The 19,500-nt window shown below is 33.8% G+C and overlaps 1 pseudogene; it reads left to right on the forward strand.

Annotated features, from left to right (window-relative positions):
• The first annotated feature begins 18,283 nt into the window (after positions 1 to 18,283).
• Positions 18,284 to 18,932, forward strand: LOC122213207 (annotated as a pseudogene).
• The last annotated feature ends 568 nt before the right edge of the window (positions 18,933 to 19,500 follow it).

Genomic DNA, 19,500 nt, shown 5'->3' on the forward strand with positions numbered 1-19,500 from the left:
GACACCATGTATAGAAAACCCTAAAGACTACACCAAAAAAAAAAAAACAAAAAAAAGAAAAAGGAAAAGAAAAAGAAAAAAAAACATACTTCTAGATCTGATAAATGAATTTAGTAAGGTCACATGATACAAAATCAATATACATAAATCCACTGCATTTCTATATACTAATAATTAAGTAGCAGAAAGAGAAATTAATCCCATTATAATTACACCAAAACCAATAAAATATCTAAGAATAAACTGAACCAAGGAGGTGAAATACCAATACTCTGAAAACTAAAACATTGATGATGAAAGAAATTGAAGAGGACACAAACAAATGGAAAGATATCCCATGCGGGTTGGAAGTACGAATATTGTTGAAATGTCTATACTATCCAAAGCAATCTACAGATTTAGTATAATCCCTACCAAAATAACAACTGCATTTACCACAGAACTAGAACAAATAATCTTGAAATTTGTATGGAACCACAAGACCCCAAATAGCCAAAGCAACCTTGAAAAAGAAAAACAAGGCTGAAGGTATCACAATCCCAGATACCAAGATATACTACAAAGCTATAATGATCAAAAGAGTATGATAGTGGCAGAAAATAGGCATGTAGTTCAATGGAGTAGAATAAAGTTCACTGGGGTGCCTGGGTGGCTCAGTTGGTTAAGTGTCTGACTTCAGCTCAGGTCATGATCTCACAATTCATGGGTTCGAGCCCCGTGTCAGGCTCTGTGCTGACAGCTCAGGCCTGGACCCTGTTTCAGGTTCTGTGTCTCCCTCTCTCTCTGCCCCTCCCTTGTTCATGCTCTGTCACTGTCTCAAGAAAAAATAAACATTAAAAAAAAATTAGAATAAAGTTCAGGAATAAGTCCACAATTATATGGTCACAATTAATCTTCAACAAAGGCGAAAAGAAAATGATTTTTTAGTTGACCCATTCATTATTTAGTAGCCTGTTACTTAACGTCCATATATTTGTGTTTTTTTCTTTATGTTTTCTTGTGGTTGATTTCTGGTTTCATAGTGTTGCGGTTGGAAAAGATACATGTTATGAGTTCAATCTTTTTAAAAATTTTTGTGGCCTAATATATAATCTATTTGGAGACTTTTTTCCTGTGAATTTGAAAAGAATGTGTATTCTACTGTTTTAGGATGGAACATTCTGACTATATCTGTTAGATCCATCTGATCCAATGTGTCATCCAACGCCACTGTTTCCTTGTGGATTTTCTGTTTGGATGTTGTTTCTGTTTATGTAAGTGGAGTGTTAAAGTTTCCTACTGTGACTATTATTACTGTCAATTCCATTATGCTTGTTATTATCTGCTTTATGTATTTCTCTTCAACAAATGGTGCTGGGAAAACTGGACAGCCATAGGTAAAAGAATGAAACCAGACCACTTTCTCACACCATACACAAAAACAAACTTAAAATGGATTAAAAACCTAAATGTGAGACCTGAAACCATAAAAATCCTAGAAGAGAGTACAAGCAGTAATCTCTCTGACATCAGCTCTAGCAACACTTTTCTAGAGGTCTCTTGAGGCAAGAGGAATAAAAACAAAAGTAAACTATTTAGAATAAATCAAAATAAAAAAGCTTCTGGACAGCAAACAACCAACAAAATTGAAAAATAACCTAGTGAATTGCAAATGACACATCTGATAAAGGGTTAGTATTCAAACTATATAAAATAAGTTACACAATTCAACACCCAAAAAACGAATAATCCAATTAAAAATGGGCAGACACATGAACAGACATATCTCCAAAGACAACATACAGATGACCAACAGAAATATGGAAAGATGGCCAACATCATTAATCATCAGGAGGATGCAAACCAAAACCACAATGAGATGTCGCCTCACACATGTCAGAATGGCTAAATCAAAAACACAGAAAACAAGTGTTGGTGAGCATGTGGAGAAAAAGGAAACTTTGTGCTCTGTTGGTGTGAATACAAACTGGTGCAGCCACTGCAGAAACCAGTACGGAGGTTTCTCAATAAATTAAAAATAGAATTACCATACAGTCTAGTAATTCCACTGCTAGGTATTTACCCAAAGGATACAAAACACTGATTCAAAAGATATTTGCACCCCTGTGTTTACTGCAGCATTATTTAAAATAGCCAAATTCTGAAAGCAACTCAAGTGTCCACCGATAGAGGAATGGATAAAGAAGATGTGGTACACACACACACACACACACACACACACACACACACATTGGACTATTACTCAGCCATAAAAAAGAATGAAATCTTGCCATTTGCAACAACATGGATACATATAAAGGGTGTATTGTTAAGTAAAATAAGTTCAGTCATAGAAAGACAAATACCATATGATTTCACACATATGTGGAATTTAAAAAACTGAACCAATGAACAGAGTAAAAAGACAAACCAAGAAAAAAAGCTCTTAACTGTGGATAACACACTGATGCTTACCAGAGGGGATATGAGTGTGGGATGGGTGAAGTAGATGAAGATATTAAGAATACACTTATTATGATGAGCAGTGAGTAATGTATAGACTTGTGGAACCACTCTGTTTTACACCTAAAACTAATGTGTCACTGTATGTTAACTATTCTGAACTCAAAACAAGCAAATAAGTAGGAAAAAGTAAAATAAAATATAAGTGGAATAGGAAAGTTTGAAAATATATAAATAATTTAAATTTTTAAGAGTTATGGTTTTCTATTTTTTTAAGTATTTTTTTGTTTGTTTTTTTTTTTTTTTGAAAGAAACAGAAAGTGAAAGAGAAAGAGAGAGCACGAGTTGGGGAGAGGAAGACAGAGAGGGAGAGAGTGAGAATCCCAAGCAGGCTCCGCACTGTCAGCACAGAGCCTTATGCAGGGCTTGATCTCACAAACTGTGAGATCATGACCTGAGCTGAATCAAGAGTCATGCACTTAACCAACTGAGCCAGGCACCCAGATAATTCTAGATTTCTAATAAGGTAATTACTTGCCATAACAATACTGGAAAGAATTTTTCCCTGTGGATGGAAGCAAAGAGCTTGCCCTTCTAAAAAAATCTTTCAGAACTGCACGGAGATTTTTGAATGGATATATTATCATGCACTCCCAAATTTTTAGGAAGAACCATTTGAGGGGCAGAAGTTATTTAGGAGTAACATCACTAACTTTCACCGTGTCCAAGTTCTAATTTTTTTGGAAATTACTGACATACAGAATTGAGTTTATTGATGGAAGGACACAGTATACTTTAGGTAATTATTGTGCAAAAATCATGAGAACAAATAATCTAGTAGAAAAACTGAACTGACATTGTGTAAAGTACATGAATGAAGAAACTCATGGTATTTAGTTAGGGAGCACTATAATTAAGAAAGCATAGTGAGAAAAAAGAATTTAGATAGAATCCAGAAATTTTATTTGCATTTCTTGATAGGAGAAAAATACATAGTGTATACAAAATCTTATTAACATTTATTTTGCTCTTTCCTAACTGTCTAGCTCCCCAAATTCCCTCTTCTCCCAGAGATTCTCACTACCCAAATATGGAAATATCAGGATTTGGACTTACGTAGGAGTTCACAAACCCATGGTTTCTTTCCCTTTTTTTTTTTTTTTTTTTTTTTTTTTTTTTTTTTTCTATATATCCTCCTGATCAGTCTTGGTATACCTGTATGAGATAACTGATAACTGTTGTTCCCAATTCTCTTCTTCTCTTTCATTTCTTTAACTTCACTTTTAGTTCTAAACTTTCTCTGTCTATTTCATTGAACATGTAAGTAATTCATTTTTTTCCCTGAAGACATTTCCTTGGTGGAGGGGGCCTTTCTGGAAATCTTGGGTCTAGGACATGGGAAATTCTTGGAGGAAAAGACAGTTCACAGTGACATTTAATCCCCTCTTCCTACTGTAAATGGAGCCATCCTCCTCCCCATTATAATATATGAACATTTAAGAGAATAATGTCTTAAGAACCAAAATGCCCTCTTTTATGGACCATGCTGTTACACTGAAGGTATGTTAAGGACTCCCATCTCCATCTTTCCCTGGATCTGGGGTCTCCTGACCAAATTCATGCCTCTTTTTCCCTCCACTTACTTGACCTCTTTAACTGCAAGGCTCTGTCAGGGAAGGAGATATGATGCAGCATTACTGTGAGTGACAGTTTCTTGGGTGTCTTAGTACAGTACTAGCTGATTTGGTTCCTAATGGCAAATCATCCTTTCTCTCTTTAATCCAAATAATGTCCAAAAACATCAAACATTATTCATTTCTGAATTTATGTTAACCTTATGGCCGGTGTAGTTCCTGGTCTCCCAACTTATCTTGCCCTCCAACCCTGGTGGCACATTGTGATTGTCTTCTTTCATTAAAATACAAAGGCCCAACTCTCTTCACTATGTCAATAATGCTCTTTATAAATTGTGATCACATAACTCAGTTTTCTTTGTGAAGACAAAAAAACATGTAGAAGCCATTTATGAAAAAAAGAGGAAAGCAAACAAATGAAAGCTCATTTTTCTCTCCTTTTTTTGTTTCTGTTTCTGTTTTGTGTTTTTTTTGTTTGTTTGTTTTTGTTTTTGTTTTTTTTTTTTTTTTTTTTGAGAAAGAGCGAGAGACTGAGTGAGGGAAGTGCAGAGATAAAGGGACAGAGAATCCCAAGCAGATGCCACACTCAGTGCAGAGCCTGACAGGGCGGCTCAAAGTCATGAACCATGAGTTCATGACTGAGCTGAAATCAAGAGTCTGACCTTAACCAACTGAGCCACCCAGGCACCTCTCTCTCTGCTCTTCTTGAAACATTTTTCTTCCTTCTTCCTTGACAATCTTCAGGTACAACATAATCCCTTCCCTGAGAAACCTTCAGAAAATATAATGTAAACTTTCCCTTTTCCACATTTTTCTCATATGAAACACTCCATGGGGATCTTATCTTTTCCATCTTTCCTCCTTCCTCTTCTGGCCCCAGGATAGTGGTGATGAGGTAAAGCATGTGGGGACTGTACTCAGTCTTGTTGCTCCCACCATTATGTATAAACCTTTCTTCTAGATCTAAAGCCAGAGGTGCTGATTTGAGAAATTTCCCAACTCTTAAAGGAAGCCTTCCACTAAGAAGCATGGCCTGGATGGGTTTGAAGTCCTAATACTTCTTTAGGTGTGTCCCCATTATGATTTGGATATTATGTGTCATTCCAAAACTCATAGGTTGAAGTCCTAATGCCCAGCACCTCGGGAGATGACTTTATTTGGAAATAGGGTAGTTGAAGATGCAGTTAGCTAGTTAAGATTAGTTCATACAGAAGTTAGATATTTGCTTCAGATTTTATTGTTTTTTTTTTATAGAAAGGAAATATTACACATACAAATAATACCAGTTGGTCTCACAACTGTGCCCTCCAACCCTGGTAGCACATTGTGGTTGTCTTCTTTATTTTATATATTTTTTTAATTTTTTTAATGCTTATTTATTTTTGAGACAGAGCATGAACAGGGGAGGGTCAGAGAGAAGGAGGCACAGAATCTGAAACAGGCTCCAGGCTCCGAGCTGTCAGCACAGAGCCCGACGCGGGGCTTGAACTCACGGACTGTGAGATCATGACCTTAGCCGAAGTCGGCCGCTCAACCAACTAAGCCACCCAGGCGCCCCTGTGGTTGTCTTCTTTAATTAAAATACAAAGGCCCAACTCTTTTCACTATGTCATTAATGCTCTTTATAAATTGTGGTCACATAACTCAGTTTTCTTTGTGAAGACAAAAAAAAAGTAGAAACAATTTATGAAAAAAAGAGGAAAACAAATAAATGAAAGAGCAAGAGAGTGAGTGGGGGAGGTGCAGAGAGAGAGGGAGAATCCCAAGCAGGCTCCACACTCAGTCCAGTGTAATAGCAGATACAAATAAAACTTTGTCGCTATTAATTTTTTCTCTTTTATTCTGGAAAAGTAGCCACAATCTTAAAGTTGGCATATACTGTTTATGTTCATATTTTTTTTAATATAACAACCATCAAATCAGTATCTATTGAGTTGTACCACATGCCAGAAATTGTTGTAATTATCTTGTATTATCCACATGCCAGAAATGTTTTAAATATCTTACATTATCATGTAAATTCAATAAACTGGCAAATATAGTATCCCCATCTTACAATAGGAGTGAACAACATCCTTAAGAGAGCAAGCAGCTATCTGAAGTCACATAGACAGTAAGGGCTGGAAAGGAATTTGATCCTAGGCATTTTGCCTCCAAAAATCATGTATTTTAAACACTGTCTTACATAGTCTGACACATAGTATATATGTATATACCTGTAAACCACTCATGATGCTTTTTTAAGTTTTAAACATTTATATGTGATAATATTTTGCAACCATTTTCTTCAACCTGCTTTTCAGTCAACATTATGATTTAGAGATTTATGCATATTCATACAAATAGCTCTATTTTATCTGTTTCTTAACATAGACACCAATGTTTCTCAGTGTTTTGGGAGTTTTCTGCACCCTGGAAAAATGCCTCATATGACTTAGAATGGGTAAGTTAAGGATAAATATGAAAAGATAAATAAAAAGAGGTGGGAACAGAGACCCTGTAGGACATCAGATTCATTTTCAGAATAGTAAGAGAAGACTACACACAGGGTGCCTGGGTGGCTCAGTTGGTTAAGCATCCAACTTCGGCTCAGGTCATGATCTTGCGGTTTGTGAGTTCTAGCCCCACATTGAGCTCTGTGCTGACAGTTCAGAGCCTGGAGTCTGCTTCACATTCTCTGTCTCTCTCTCTCTCTGTCCCTCCCCTGCACTCACACTCTCTCTCTCTCTCTCTCAAAAATAAATAAACATTAAAAAAATAGTACACATAACACTTGAGGATCTAGACATTGTGCCATTAAAACTGACTATGTCTGCATACATATCTCTTGGGAAGTCTTTGCACATCATCAGATGCCTGAATCATATTTTGAAGAAAACTGCTATAGATGATTGATAATCTTCAGCATTATCCAAGATTTTTGTTCTTTTTTAAAAAGATTTTTTAATGCTTATTTTTGAGAATAAGAGAGACAGAGACGGAGAGCGCATGGGTGGAGGGGCAGAGAGAGAGGGAGACACAGATTCCAAAGCAGGCTCCAGGCTCTGAGCTATCAGCACAGAGCCCAACATGAGGCTCAAACCCACAAACTGCGATATCATGACCTGAGCCGATATCAGACACTTAACCGACTAAGCCACTCAAGTGCCCCCAAGGTATTTTGTTTTCAACAAAAATCTATCTATAAAACTTCAACTAGATATGTGAAGATATTTATAGGAATGGCTTATATGAAAAATCCGTATGTAGTTCTAATGAATTTGGATTTAGTTATCTAGCCAGTGAGTAAGCAAAATTCAATGTTATCTCTATTTTCTTCCATTTGTTTTGATCCATTATTTTTCAACCACATTTGTGGTATATGTCAGTAATACATGCAAAATCTTATTTTAGATGGAGGATTCTTTTGTCGAGAAAAGAAACCAGAGGGAAAAAGAACCAATGTGAATGCTAGGATGTAACTCAGGCAAAGTAATATTAGGTATACACACCTGGGTAGTAGTGTTTGAAACTGGAAGGTTTGAAAAATGTTTAAAAATACACAAAGAGTTTGACCAGTTTTTTATGGTGTAAGTGCAGGAAGGAATCATTAATGATTCTTAACCTTACTGAAGAATTGCATCTGTGAATCAAGTTTATAATGCTTTAAAGATGAATTGTAGGAGTCCAAAGAGAAAGATATATGGTATCAGATTGAAGGGGTTAGGGGAAGATTCATTGCAATGAAATTTACTTTCAAGATGGATAAGGGTATATTTGTATTAAAGATTATTGTTGAACCTATTTTCCTTATCAACAGGAATCATGTATAATTTCTTATGCAAATTATATCCATTGTATAAAGCTTGGAAAGTATGTAAAAATACACAGAAGGAAATAGAAAGTACTGGTATGCTCTAGAGATACATGTACATATGCACACGTGTGAGTGTGCACACACACACACACGAGAATACAGTGGAATCAGAAATAAGCATAAGAAAGGCACAGAGGAACTAAAAATAAATCTAAAGCACATTTAAGCAGTCTAATATCCCTTGTACACAGATATTCTAAAAACTGAGAGAAAAAGTTAAGCTGGAAAGAAAAACTGACATCATGATGACAGGTGATGGAATTTCTTCCCCACTTTGTTATAAATATGAAACCACAGCAGTTGTTGAAATATACAGAGTAAATGAACATTCACTTTGGAGAGATATAAAGTAAGAAGGGATAAAGGCTTAAAAAGTGAGGCCAATTAGGAGAACATTAAATGATCAAGGAAATAGGCATGAGGACTTGAAGTAGAATGCTATATTTGAAAGAAGAGAGAAAGAATTGGAAAAGATTAGCCTTGGTGAGAGAAAACCTGATAGGATCATAGTTGGGTAGATAAAAGAGAGGGGAGAGTATTAATGATCAATGTTTCCATCCTGGGTAACTTGGTGAATTTTACTAAGCTTTTGGAGAAGAATCGTATTTCATGAGATAAAATGAAGTATTCGGTTTTGGTTGCAATTTTCTGCTGCTTATGAGCAAATGGTAGATATGCTGAAGGATGAGTGAAACATAAGCTCAGAAGAATCATTAGAAATAGGCATAGACACTCATTCAAAAGGAGATAATGGTAATATAAATTATAAACTTGGAAAATGTAAGATTTCAAAATTTTAGGAGTGTAGAGAGAAGACTATGTTATCAATACTGAAACTTAACAGCCCATAAGATATAGGGAGTAAAAAGAATTAATTGTGGTAGAAGGAATAGTCACAGAGGTAAGTAATTTAAACAGTTCTTATATTTTAAGATGAAGTTGTTGGTCAACCACAAGTATTGTTAGGAGGTTATGGTAGAAGAAGGTCATTTGATTTAGCCATCACATTTATGGTATATTTTGCATTCAGCAAGATTTTCATGATCAAATCATAGAATAGTCAAACAGCAAAGGGCTGACACACATGTGATCCTAATGAGACTTTTCTTCAGTGATACAACCAACATTAGATCCATTTGGGAAATGGTACTCCAAGTGCAGAAGTTGCCGTATTTCCATTTTGGGCCATTAATTAATGTCCCACATGTTGGGAGTTTTCTAGAAAAAGACCAATTGTCACAAATATTAATATACCCTTTGAATAGGCATATGAAAATAAAATGTAGTTTTGAAAGACTGGCTGTCACATCAACGTTGCTAAATTTGTTTTGCATGAGAAGATCTGACTGTTACTTTATTTCAAGTTGAACATTATTCTAAAAGAAAGTTTTCTGAATTCCAGCTTTAATATAGTTGCTCTAATTATTCAAAAGATTTAGGTTTAATTTATAATACTTTAATATTGGAATTAATTAGAATTTTTGAAGTACATATTAATCATATAAATGAGAAAATTACTGAACACATTCATTTAAAAAATATTTCAACTTACTACTAGTTTGTTATTTATTATTATCTGAAGTCTCCACTATTAAGATACAAGTCCAAATACTGTGAAGTCAACTTGACTAAGTGGAAAATATTTAGGGTAAATTGCTGAATTTTTCTAGAACATAGATTTTCATAGTAGATTAAAATATGGTACTAGTATTAGGAAATTCAGTTGTTGAACAGGTACAGTCATAATACAATATTAAATTTACTTTTACAGTGCAACCACTCTAGAAGTGGTTTGGCAGATTCATATAAATTTAAGCAACATTTACATACAACCCAGCAATCCCTTTTTTAGGTATTTATCCAACATAAATGAAACTTAATGTTCAAGCAAAAATCTTCCCAGAAAATTTATAGTAGTTAGACTCATTATTGCCAAATTATGGAAGGAAAAAGTAAATGAATAAGCAAATGTGATGTATCCATATAATGAAGTATTTATTCACCAATGATAAAGAACAACACCTTGATAGATGCAACAGTATAGATAAATTTCGAATGCATTATGCTAGTGAAAAAGCCATATTCAACAGGCTACTTTAACATGATTCCAACTATATGATATTTTGGAAAAGGAAAAACAGTATGAACAACAACAAAAACACATAAAAACAGATCAGTGATTATTAGTAGTTAGAGGTGGGTGTAGGGATTGAAACAGAGAGGCAGGATGCAATATTTTGGAGTGATAGAAGGGTTCTGTATCTTCATTGAAGTGATAACTACACTTCTGAGTACTTTTACCAAGACTTACAGAGCTACCTCAAAAGTAATGAGTTTTACTTTATATAAATTATACGCCAGGAAAAGAATATTGCCTTTTTCTAAAATTATCCTAATTGCCAAAATTTTCCTTTAAGAAAAAAATGCTACACTTAAAATATCTACATAATATACCATAGTGTATATTTAAATGCCTTATTATTTTAACAAATTCAATTTAATATGTTATCAGATATTATAGATTTTTTCTGATATGTAAAGATTTTAAAACCAATGAATACATGTTTGTGGTCATTATATAAAAAGTAGTTACGATTGGCTAAGAGACCATGGGGTGGCACAGTGAGAAGAGCAGAATGTTTATAGTTAGAGACAAATTATTTAAGTCCCAATTCTGAGACATATTTGCTGTATAGCATTGAAAGAACCATGTTGCCTTTCTGAGACTCAGTTTCCCTTAAAAGGAGTTAAAATACATTGATTTTATAATAATTAAGCAAGATAATATAATCTAAGACTCAATAAAAATGTTTCCCCAAAATCACTTGCCCCTTTTTCTTTAAAATTGTTTTCTGAAGAGATTTTAAAATTCCATGAGTTTATAAGTTATTGGAAATGCTTCTGTATATCTTTTAAAAAGGCCTGGAAATATGGACAAACATAATAATATTTACTATGAAAGAGTCATTTGTAGCATAGTTTTTTCAAATAAAATATTAACCTTGACAAAATTTATTTTAGTTAACTGGTTTATCTTGGTAGGCTAATATAATTTAGCAGCTTTTGACTGCAAGGTGATAACTGTAAAGTCTAAGTTTAGTAATGGAAATTTAAATATATGCTTTAAATAACTATCCACAATTGTAAGTGAACAGAGATTTCTGATCTCGATATTTTTTTTTCTGAAACTACATTTTAAATTTTCTGTTACTTATTAAGAGAAAAAAGAGTCCCTAAAAATGACTAAATATTCACAATGTTTTAAGTGGAACTATAATATACTTTCTACAAGAATCTCACAAACTCTTTCTCCATTTCCGTTGCCTTGAGGAAAAGCTTTGAAGAAACAGGCAGCAAACTCAATGTAATACCTCTAGGACTGCATCCAGGGAATGTGAAATGCTAAAGAAGAAGAGAAGTGGTAGGAGGTAAAGTCAGGGAGATATTAGAGAGAAAGGCTATATAGAGAGAGAACATGTTGGATTTTGGTGGTCATTTTAAATAATTTGGCTTTATCTCTTAGAGATACAAGAAGCCATTATATTGGAAGTATTTCAACAAAGGAGGGACACTGTTTATCATCATGGCGGCTGTCATGTTAAGAATAGACTCTAGGGGAACAAATCAGAAAGGCCCGTTAGGAAGCTATTAAAATAATTTAGGTGAGACAGGGTGGTGTCTTGACCAGGAAGATTTACAAGATTAATCAATTACTGAGGGGAAACTACATGGAATAACTAATGAAACGTTTTTTTAATGATCATATAAGGAAGTAGATGATGTGGGAGAATACATTCATAGGGGGAATCAAGAGGCTAGAGAAATACAAGAGATATAAATATAGGAATCATCATTAAATACTAGATGCTTCTATGCAGGTAAGTAACAAAAAGAAAAAATAAGACAAAAATATGCAGAACATATTTCACAATGAGTGTCACTTCAGGAAACTTGCCTACCATAATTAAAAAGTGACAAACACTCTTACCCACTAACATGGCTTCAGTCAGGTCAAGCTGTCCGAATGGCATGGCTCCCATCAATATTGCCAGATTCATGGGCTATGGGGGCCAATCCAAGATGGTTTTGAGGATTATTCTGAGGATAGAGAAAGTTATCAGGAAACAGTAGCAAAGTATGTTTTTCCCTGAAGATTTCCAGAGTGACTTTTGCAAAAACTTTCGAATATCTGTGAAAATATACTGAACCATGTTCTGTTCTGTTTCTGAACAGTTTAAACCCCTTGAGACCTGTAGGAATTGCTAACAAGCTCTTAGCTGTCTCCATTGCACCATATCATTTTTAGAAAGACCAATTTGTTGCATCTCTGGGCAATGTACTCTACACAAATATCTCTATTTTATGTTTCTTTCTAATTTGTCTCAGCATAGCCTGTGAACTATTGAAGTTCTTTGGCCTCTATCAGGTAGAAATAGGAAAGTCAAGATGCTCTATTTCAAAAACATGATTTTCCCATTAGTTTCAAGCTGTTTCATATTCTGTTTTAGGAAGTTTTCTAGTGAAAGGTGAAGACTATTTATAGCTATTAAACTGCACAATTGTTGCAGCTGTTCATGGTTAATCTAGAGATTTAAAACAAGTGAGCTTTTTAATGTTTGTAATGTATTATAATTGTATGTAAACTATATCTCCATTATTTCTGTAACTTTTCTATCTTTTAAACTCTTTAATGAAAAGTAAAATATGATCTAAAATTAATTATTTTTCCAAAAATTAATGAGGATGGAAGCATTCTATAACATAATATATGAAAATCTTAAACCCTTTCATTAATAAATATTAAAAGTGTAAGTAAATGAAATTCCTAGATCAAAAATAGTATGATGATAGAAAAACAAGAGAAACAAAAAGAGCAAAAGAGTCAAGAATGAAGCAAAATTTTAAAAATGTAGAAAAGAAAAGAAAAGAAAAAATCAACAATGTAGAGATAAGACAGCTGATATAAAATTACTAGATAAAAATTATATTTTTTAGAAAATTTTCACAAAAAATACCAATAACTAGATAAAGAAAACATAAGTAATCAGAAAGGATAAGAGGGGAGTAATAATTAAAATTGAATACATATTTTTAAAAATCTTAACATTTTTCTGCAAAATATTTGAAAGATGAAATGGGAACTTTCTAGGAAACTATGATTTCAAAATTGACCCTACTCTAGGTGCAGGCACTGTGGAAAACTGTATGGAAAACTGTGGAAAACTGTAATTCCCTGATTCATAGGGGCACATGTACTCCAATGTTTATAGCAGCACTATCAATGATTTATTACAGTAAGAGGATAGAAAGAAAATCAGCAAAGGAGAAAGGCATATGAAAAAAACTCTAGATGAAAACAGGTACAAGTTTCCAAGACTTCTCTTGCAGTGGACTCACACAGGCCATACTTAATTCCCTCAGCAACAAGTTTTGACAACGTTTGTGAAATCTTGTCGATCAGGAAAGCTCATCAGGGACTTAGTATCCAGGGTTTCCTAGACAGGCTGGTTACACATGTGCATTCTGTCCAGCATTTATCAAAATTCTAGACTCCTAGATGAAAATAAAGGAGTTAATGTAAGCCCTATTGCTTGTGCAGAGAATTTAGGCAGTGAACCACTCATCCATTAAATCAATGGTGATCCTTCCAAAATCCAAGTTCCTAGATGCCAGCAAGGGTCACATTTATAGGCAGGTTTTTCAAAGAATAGCAATTTGGTCTGCTATGTTAACTCTTTTTACACACTATATTAACAGATCTAAGGAGAGAATTATCTAGTTGTTTCCGGAGATGATGGAAAGACATTTGCTCAATTTATAAATGTTCCTGGTTGAGGAAAAAAAAACCTCAAGAAAATAATATTTGATATTTAATTTTTAACATAACCCACGTAATTATGTAATTTATATAATCTTAACCCTAAAACCAGAATCTTACTAAATGCAGTAACATGAGTGATATTTCCAATAACATTAAAAAAAAGGAAAAGTAAAGGTATCCTACTCTTCACATTAATATTCAACACATTGTTGACTGTTAGCCAATTCAAAAGTCCAAAACAGAAAGCACTGGATCCAGATTGTTTCATTAGTGAATTCTACCAAAAAATTAAGGAATTATACCAATTCTCTACAATCTCTTTCAGGAAATAGAAGCAGAGGGACTACATCGATCTCATTGTTTGAGGCTAACATTACTCTGATACCAAAAGCAGACAAAAACACATTATAATAAAACTCTAGGTCAATATCTGTCATGAACAAGGATGTAAAAATTCTCAACAAAATATTAACAAATGGAATCCAACAATATGTAAAAAGAATTTTACACCATGACCAAATGGAATTTATCCTAGATATGTAAGGCTGGTTCGATATCTGAAAATCCATAACTGCGATCCTTAACATCAACTAAATGAAAAGAAAAATCACATGATCATATCAATATATGCAGAAGAATTATTTGACAGAACTAACAGCTGTTCATGAACATTACTCTCAGTAAACAAGGAAGAGAGGCATACCTTCCTCAACCTGATAAAGTTTATCTACAAAAAACCTATAGCTAACATCATAATTAATGCTGAGAAATTCAGTGTTCCTGCTAGTGCAATAAGACAAGAAAAGGAAACAAATGGTATACTGATTTAACAGGAAGACATAAAACTGTCTTTGTAGTGGCATGATTGTCTATGTAGAAATATGAAAAAAAATGACAAAAAAAACCTCAAGTTAGTAAGCTATTACAGTAAGGTTTCAGTATACAAAGTTAATATGCAAAATATTTTTCTATAGTGGGTGCCTGGGCGGCTCAGTCAGTTAATAAGCAATTGACTCAATTTCAGCTCAGGTCATGATCTCACAGTCATAAAATTGAGTCCTGCATCAGGTTCCACACTGAGTGTGGGACCTGCTTCAGGTTCTTTCTCTCCCTCTCTCTCTGCCCCTCCTCCACTCATGATTTTTTCTCTCTCTATCTCAAAAATAAAGAAATATTTTAAAAATATATTTTTCTATATGCCATCAATGAACAAGTGCAATTTGAAATTAAAAGCAACACCATTTGCACCAAAAATTATATACTTATGAATAAGTCTAACAAAATATATATAAAATCAATATAAGGAAAACCCAAAACGCTCTGATGAAGGAAATCAAAGAACTATAGAGATATATTGCACGTTCATGGATAAGCATACACAATAATGTCAAGATGCCGGTTTTTCCAAACTTGATCTATAAATTTAATGCAATCCCAGTCAGAATATCAGAAAATTGTTTTGCGGATATAAAAAAAAATGATTCTAAAGATTGTATGGAGAAGCAAAGGAACCAAAATAGCCAACATGATATTGAAGGAGAAGAACAGATAGAGGACTACGGTAAGGGGCTCCTGGGTGGCTCAGTTGGTTAAGCATCCAACTTCGGCTCAGGTCACGATCTTGCTGTTCATGAGTTCAAGCCCTGTGTCGGGCTCTGTGCTGACAGCTCAGAGCCTGGAGTCTGCTTCAGAATCTCTCTTTCCCTCTGTCTCTGCCCTTTCCCCACCCATTCTCTGTCTCTGTCTCTCGAAAATAAATAAATGTAAAAAAAATTTTTTAAAAAGCTACAGTAATCAAGAGAGTGTGGTATTTGTGGAAGAACAGATAAATAAAATTAGAACAGACTTTAGAGCTTAGAAAAAGAGCACCATAAATATAGTTAACTACTGTTTCACAAAGAAGCAAAGACAATACAGTGGATCAAAGGTATTTTTCCTTTCAATTTTGTGAACAAAAACTATTTAAAAAATAAAGTCTTAAAAAAATCTCCAAAAAGTAGGCAAAAACATAAAAATATAAAAAATGCAGAGAGGGCCTTGCATACATGAAAAGTTATTTAATTTTTCATATATAAGGGAAATGTAAAATTTACACGGAGATATTTTTCACTTACAAGACTGGCAAAATTTAGATAAACTATGAGATACATAGGTAGATCAATAGGTAGGTAGACAGATGATAGATACATACATACATACATACATACATACATACATAGAGATATTACAGTTCACTCTGTGGTAAGGCTGTGTGAGGAAAAAAGCACTCCTATGAATTACTGAGGCAGCCACATGCCTAAGGAAGGGAATTTGGTAATATCCAACTAATCAATGTATTTCCTTTGAACCCAGTAATCTCAGGTCCACAAATTTAAATAGGAGATACAACTTTATAAAGTTGTATCTTTATTATAGTGCACAATTAAAAAAAATAAGCATACTTCATTTTCCTTCATCAGAGACTAATTAAAAAAATAAACATAAAAACTATTTTATGAATTTGAGCAAATATTTCAAATAAAAATTTAAATGAAATTGGACTATAAGAAAAGCACTTAAATATGATAAACTTTACAAAATTTAATTGTACACATCATAATAAAAGCGAAGCACTGGTCATGAATATCAAAACCCGGAGTAAGATATTGGTACCTCTACTTAACACAATATTTTTAGCATATTCTAAATATTCTAGCCAGTTTAGTAAGAATAGAAAATTGAATTAGTAATATAGATACCATATAAAAAGATAAGTTATTATTTTGAATAGCAGATACTTAGAGAACCTAAGCAACTGGATACAAATCAAACCTCAGATTACACAAATTTCTCTGTGCCTCCAACTACGCTGTCTGCTATTCTGAGGATACCAAAATATCTTCAAGGGATTTCTTATAACCTTCAGCAGTATTAATTAAATACACAAGATTGATGGAAATAAGGAGAACACGTGAAACAGGTGATAACGCTATGCCTAAAATCAAGAGTGGTCATTTGTTTCACAAAACAAACTAATAATAATTCCAAAATATTGTTTCAGTATAGCTACAACTGCATTTAAAGCTAAATCTTAAAAAAAAATTAAAATATTAGGTAATTAAAAATGCAACTTTTGTCTCAGTTTTCTGAATTTTTCAAAGAAGATTTTTAAAATAAATGTAGATTTCACATTGTAAAAATAATGAACTCTTCAGTTATAAATAAAATATGTATACTATTTTCACTGCAATATTTCTTAAATTAGATAACTTAAAAAATTTATGCTTTAGATAGCATAAAATAATAGGTCAAGTTTGTGCTAATTTGCACGTTTTATTATTAATGGTGAATAAGCAGCAATGTTCTTTACTTTCGTATCCTTTGGGATTGCGAATTATTTTTTAAGTTGTTTATTGTTATAGGTAGACAAATTAAATGCCAAATTACATTGCTCTAGTTATTTAAGTGTATTCATCCAAAATCAGTTGTACTTTCCTGGACAAATGAATTATGAAACCAAAGATTTGAATAGGCAAAATGATTTGCCTATTGTTCTACCTAATGATCAATATTATGTAAAATACATTTTATTTTGTTCATTGGGCACTTTTTGAATTTTTACCTCTTAGCTGTAGAGCATAAAAATGTTTCCTATTTTATTAAAGTATGCAGATCTCTTTGGAATTAGATTCTTTAAACAATATGACATTTTAATGAGTATGACATATGAGCCCTTACAAGCCTGAATTTCAACAGATCAAGTTAAATTAAATAACAGAGACAGGTACCGTATGGTAAGCTACCTAGGAGAAATTACAGTATACTGCTATTTGTATTGTAATGATTTTTTTTTATGCTCACTGTTACAAGAAAAGAAGACAGAATAAGGAATCATTATGAACAAAGAAAAAAGCATGGTAGAGGACATTTTTAGATTCAACTAAATCTACCTCCTCTTGTGTTCTTTTAAGCATTTGTGAAAGGCTAATATGGCTAGAATATGGTAAAATCATAGTGAATATAAGAATCTTCTTGGTCTTTATACCTCCAGTATTTCTTCTCATTACTGCCAGAATTATTTTATAAGATAGAAATCTACTTTAAAAATGCAGAAGACCTTTGTCTTGTTTTTAAGTAACCTTTCCTACCTCAATTGGTATGAATCTCTTCCTCAGCCCTTCTTATACCAGAATATGGACTCAAAACACTCCACACCCCCCTCATTTTCTGAAAAGGTCATGACTCAAGTCTTTGATTTTGCAGATTCTTCTTCTTAAGATGGCCTTTCCCATCTGCATTAGTTTCCAATTGCTGCTTTAACAAACTACCACCATAAATTTAATGGCTGAAAACAACACAAATTATTGTCTTAAAATTGCAGAGAAGGCTGAAATGGTTTGGTGGGGCTGTGAAACAACACTGGCACCTTCTGAGACTGTTACCTTGGACTTGTCTTTTCTTCTTTCATTCCCTTTTCCAAAGGTATAACCTTCCCTTTACCCCAAACGCTGGCCATGAACTTCTTGCTTGAGGACATTGAAAACTAACTGATTTGAAAATGGAAAACCAAGAACCAATTCTCAATATACCAAACAGGCTTTTATTTCAAAGGAGTTCATTTCAGAGGGAAAATGGGTCAAGCTTGAAAAGGCAATGTACATGGATCCTACTGGTAAATGTAGAACTTGGGAACTGTAAAAAGTACAACCAGAAAAAGGGCAGTTGAATGATGGTATGGCAGTTATCTCACCCCTGAAAAGAACTTGTGGTGAGTGCCTCATTCTGGGGAAACAGTTCTGACTGCCCATAGGAGGCTAATGCCTAGAATTACCCCCCAGTTCTCTTGGATGATCATGAAAACCCAGAATCAGCTACTCTTCTGGAGTTTGAGTATGAAACTGGCTATGAAGCTGATGTTTTTCAATATTCTCCAGCTCTCTGTATGGATCCATGTATGTCAAATTGTACACGCACTTCATCACAGTGACTTAATGGAGATAATGCTGAAAATGTAAGACTCAAAGCAAATCCAGAGATGAAGAATTTGTGTAAGTGATGTCTTTGAAATGATCTGCTTAAGAGACTTGACACTCTGGTAGCTGAAGAACTTCTGACAGTGGATGCCAGAGTCAATCCCTATGTTCTGGTGCTGACGCATGCAAACACAAAGCCATTTAAGGTATCCTTTTTGACATTTTAAGGCCAAGGAACAGTTGCCATGTTTTTGTAAACAAAATCACCAGACCACCTTCATTAAGAATTTTCATTCAGCTTAAGTTTAATATATATTTGAAATTATTTTTTTCACAAAATTAAAGCAGTGGAGAATGAAAAAAAAATCCACAAGTGGAGTGGTATCTGAAACAATGACAGAACATAAATATTAATTAGATCCTGGGAAAAAGCCAAAAAAAGGTGAGGTCATGTTCAAGGACAAAGATTATTTGTCAAATCTGATTCAGTGCTAAGGTAGCATTGAGAACAGAACAGTTATGGGAAATATTTTCGATGCTAGTAGACAAGGAGGTATATAGGCTCTGAAGTGAAAGGGAAGTTAATGTGAATGAGAGGCACCTGTGTCATTCTAGGATTATTGCCTAAAATAAAGTTGATGAAGAATGGGAACAGGGCCCTATCATCAGCTTGGGTATAGGAAGGATACGCAGAAACTCATTTATTAAGACAGAGAGGTATTTTGCAGCTTGAGAGAATGGAAGAAGTCACAAGCATCTTCGGAAGGTATATAATAGTAAACACATATTCCAAGC

Source organism: Panthera leo, chromosome A2, assembly GCF_018350215.1.
Source record: "Panthera leo isolate Ple1 chromosome A2, P.leo_Ple1_pat1.1, whole genome shotgun sequence".
NCBI lineage: Eukaryota > Metazoa > Chordata > Mammalia > Carnivora > Felidae > Panthera > Panthera leo.